General features: G+C 45.6%; 1 pseudogene; it reads right to left on the minus strand.

The window, feature by feature from the left end:
* Positions 1-1646: 1646 nt before the first annotated feature.
* LOC124558873 lies at positions 1647-1764 on the minus strand (annotated as a pseudogene).
* Positions 1765-4859: the final 3095 nt, after the last annotated feature.

Below are 4859 nucleotides of genomic sequence, written 5' to 3' on the forward strand. Positions count from 1 at the left end.
GCGTTTGTTCTCGTTACGTCTTATCATGAAACTACAATGGATGTGTCGGGACCCTGGCGGATTCGCCCCCAGGCTCCCAGAGTGGGAGGCTGGCGCGCTACCACCGAGCGCGCGCGCCGCCTAGGATACATCGCGATCTCTGGCAGCTAAAGCATTCGCGGCCATGCGTTGTCCAGAGCATCCGACAACAGGGCAATCCCGCGGCCAATCGGAGCACGTGGCGCCAATTTTATGTCGTTTAAAAATGGTGCGTTGTCGACCTACACAACACTAATAATTTTCATTCCTACTGGCATCAGCTATCCAGGGTTAACATTTCGTGACACAATTTTCTCCACCCTGTATGAATATACATATTTATGAAATTTATGATATTCATTTGTTAATGAAAGTTATGTCACAATTTTTGACTTGTCCCACATTTAAATCTACATGACTACTCTGCAGTTCACACTCAAGTGCTTGGTACATTCTTGAATAGCACCCGGAAAACCGAACTCTTAAATTTTCCTCACACGCTCCTATTTCACTTGTTTTATTACGATACTCGTCTTTCACTACGTAGGTGGGAGTCAACAAAATATTTCGTGGGAAGGTCTCGCCGCAACGAAAGACGCCTTTGTTTAAATGATTGCCACTTCATTTCGCGTATCATTCTCTGCCCTAGTTCGCGATAACCGAGAACGAGCGGCCCTTCTTTGAACATTTTCGATATCCTCCGTCAATTCTGTTCGGTAAAGATCTTTGAGAATCACATCACTACTGCAAGAACAAGGGCTGCGTGCACCCCGCTTGCTAACAGCGCTCGGCCGATCCCGACAGTCCCTCATCCAAGTGCTAGCCCAGCCCAACAGTGCTTAACTTCGATGATCTGACGGCAACAGGTGTTACTACTGCGGGAAGGCTGTTGGATATCTCACTGTTGGTTCTGTAGAATTGTGAATTAGTCTACCTCTATATCACGTTGCTTTGAACATTGCTTATGTCGCATGTCGATAATGTCTCAGGTCTTTTTGGCTTTGAGACATCGCTACACTGACCGTTTCACGCCTCTTTACATATTAGGACTATGAGATACAGGGGAGTGGACCTGGATATTCCTGGATGATTGCCGGCCGCTGTGGCCCAGCGGTTCTAGGCGCTTCAGTCCGGAACCGCACAATCGCTACGGTCGCAGGTTCGAATCTTGCCTCGGGCATGGTTGTGTGTGATGTCCTTAGGTTAGTTAGGTTTAAGTAGTTCTAAGTTCTAGGGGACTGATGACTTAAGAAGTTAAGTCCCATAGTGCTCAGAGCCATTTGAACCAATTTTGAACCTGGATGATTAAGTGAATTGTTTGCAGAAAGCTTTTATAGTTTACAGTTTCATTAGTTGTGACAGCATTATTGACTACAGTGAACTGTTAAGAAAGGTAGGATAGTATTATTGCTTAACAAAAGTAAAAGCACTCCGTCTTCAGGCCACAAGTGGCCCATCGGGACCATCCGACCGCCGTGTCATCCTCAGTTGAGGACACGGATAGAAGGGGCGTATGGTCAGCACACCGCTCTCCCGGTCGTTATGATGGTTTTCTTTGACCGGAACCGCTACTATTCGGTCGAGTACCTCCTCAATTGGCATTACGAGGGTGAGTGCACCCCGAAAAATGGCAACAGCACATGGCGGCCTGGATGGTGACCCATCCAAGTGCCGGCCACGCCCGACAGCGCTTAACTTCGGTGATCTCACGGGAACCGGTGTATCCACTGCGGCAAGGCCGTTGCCCCCTGAACAAAAGTAGCAGGATACAAATTGTTGATTATCAGGATAGTCAACATCACATATTCAGAGCTGAGGAAGAAATCGTAGAGCACAAATCTATCAAATTGAAAAGCATCGTTCGATACGTCTTAGGCAAGTACTTTTCGAACTAGGCTTTAAGGGATGGAAAGAAACTCCGTGGTTTAATGGCCGTGTTAGAAAAATGCTACGTAAACGAAGATGCTTTACCACAAATTTAAGGCACGACGGAACCTAGATTTTGCCATCCGGTTTGGCTGCAAACAGCAAGAAATTTTGGTCATATGTAAAATCAGTACGTGGTTAGAAATCATCTATTCAGTCACTCAGTGACGATATTGACACCAAAATGGAAGATGACAGAGAAAAGGCAAAATGCTGAATTCGGGTTTGCGAGACTGTTTCACTGCGGAAGATCGTAATACGGTCTCTTCTTTCAATCATCGTACGTACGTCGAAATGGCAGGCATTGAAATAAATGACCGCGGAAAAAAAGCAACTATATTTGCTTAATAGTCAAAAGGCTTATAAAATGAGACACCTGGAAGGTTCTAAAGAGATTATGCGAAAGAACTTGTTCCCCCTCTAGCAGCAGTCTATCGTACACTATGTGATCAAAAGTATCCAGACGCTCCCAAAAATATACTTTTTCATATTAGGTGCATTGTGCTGTTACCTACTGCCAGGTACTCCATATCAGCGACCTCAGTAGTCATTACACATCGTGAGAGAGCAGAATGGGGCGCTCCGCAGAACTCACGGACTTCAAACGTGGTCAGATGATTGGGTGTCACTTGTGTCATAGGTCTGTACGTGAGATTTCCACACTCCTAAACATCCCTAGGCCCACTGTTTCCGATGTGATAGTGAAGTGGAAACGTGAAGGGGCACGCACAGCACAAAAGCGTACAGGCCGACCTCGTATGTTGACTGACAGAGACCGCCGGCAGTTGAAGAGGATCGTAATGTGTAATAGGCAGACATCTATCCAGACGATCACATAGAATTCCAAACTGCAACAGGATCCACTGCAAGTACTGTGACAGTTAGGCGGTAGGTTAGAAAACTTGGATTTCATGGTCGAGCGGCTGCTCATCACGCCGGTAAATGCCAAATGACGCCTCGCTTGGTGTAAGGAGGGTTAACATTGGACGATTGAACAGTGGAAAAACGTTCTGTGGAGTGACGAATCACGGTACAAAATGTGGCGAACCGATGGCAGGGTGTTAGTATGGCGAATGACCGGTGAACGTCATCTGCCAGCGTGTGTAGTGTCAACAATAAAATTCGGACGCGGTGGCGTTATGGCGTGGTCGTATTTTTCATGGTGGGGGCTTGCACCCCTTGTAGTTTTGCGTGGTACTAACACAGCACAGGCCTACATTGATGTTTTAAGCACCTCCTTGCTTCCCACTGTTGAAGAGCATTTCGGGGATGGCGATTGCATCTTTCACCACGATCGAGCACCTGTTCATAATGCACGACCTGTGGCAGAGTGGTTACACGACAAAAACATCCCTGTAATGGACTGGCCTGCAGAGACTCCTGCCCTGAATTCTATGAAACACCTTAGGGATATTTTGGAACGCCGACTTCGTGCCAGGCCTCACCGACCGACATCGATACCTCTCCTTATTACAGCACTCCGTGAAGAACGGGCTGCCAATTCACAAGAAATCTTCCAGCACCTGGTTTAACGTATGCCTGCGAGAGTGGAAGCTGTCATCAAGGCCAACACACTACTGAATTCCAGCATTACCGATGGAGGGTGCCATGAACTTGTTAGTCATTTTCAGCCAGGTGTCCCGACACTTTTGATCACATAGTGTAGATCACTGGAACAACGAAGGGTACCTAGAGACCCAAAAAAAAGCGCAAGTCACTCCAGTTTTCAAGAAGGATCGTAGGACAGGTGAAAATAATGATAGGTCTATAGCGCTGACGCCAGTCTGTTGCAGAATTACGAAACATGTTTTATGCTTACGTATTATGGCGTTCCTACACGTGAACCATGGATCATGCTGTTGATGGGGTGGCTTGCGTGCATCAGCGGTACGGATAACCATAACGTAGGTGCAACTACATCAGAGGGGTATCTGTTGAGGGGCTATACAAATGTATGGTTCCTGAAGAGAATCAGCAGCATTTTCAGTAGCTGCAGGGTGACAGTCTGGATGGCTGACTCATCTCGTCTTGTAACGTTAAATTAAACGGCCTTGCTGTGCCGGTACTGCGAACGCCTGAAAGCAAGGAGAAACCACAGCCGTAATTTCCCCGAGGGCATGCAGCTCTACTTGATGGTTGAATGATGATGGCATCCTTTTAGCTAAAATATTCAGGAGGTAAATTTGCTCCCACTCGAAACTCCAGGTGGGGGCTACTCAGGAGGGTGTCGGTATCAGGACCAGCAAAACTGGCACTCTACGGATTGGGCCGTGAAATGTTAGATGCCATAAACCGGCAGATGGTTAAAAAATTTAAAAAGTGAAACGGATACGTTAAAGTCAGATGTAGTGGGAATTAGTGAAGCCGTTGGGGGGAGGAACAGGATTACTGGTAAGGTGAATATTGGGCTATAAATACAAAATCAAATACGGGTAATGGAAGAGTAGGTTTAATAATGAATAAGAAAATAGAAATGCGGGTAGGCTACTGTGAAGAGTATAGTGAACACATTATCGTAGCCAATATATACACAAAGCCAATGCGCACCACAGTACTACAAGTTTACGAGTAAATGCTAACTAGCTCTTCAGATGATGAAAAAACTGAAGAAATGTATGATGTGATAAAGAAAATTATTCAGATAGTTGAGAGGGAGGAAAAATTAATTGTGTTGGAGAACTGGGATTCTATTGTAGGAATAGGAAGAGAAGGAAAAATTCTATGTGAATATGGACCGGGTGAAGGAGGAAGCTGCCCAGTAGAATTTTGCACAGTGTGTAATTTAATAATCGCTGACACTTGGTTTAAGAATCATGAAAGATGGCTGTATACGTGGAAAAGACTCAGAGAAACCGGTAAGTTTCAGATTGATTACATAATGGTAAAACAAATATTTCGGAAGGAGATTTTAAGTT

The sequence above is a fragment of the Schistocerca americana genome, chromosome 1, assembly GCF_021461395.2.
Source record: "Schistocerca americana isolate TAMUIC-IGC-003095 chromosome 1, iqSchAmer2.1, whole genome shotgun sequence".
NCBI lineage: Eukaryota > Metazoa > Arthropoda > Insecta > Orthoptera > Acrididae > Schistocerca > Schistocerca americana.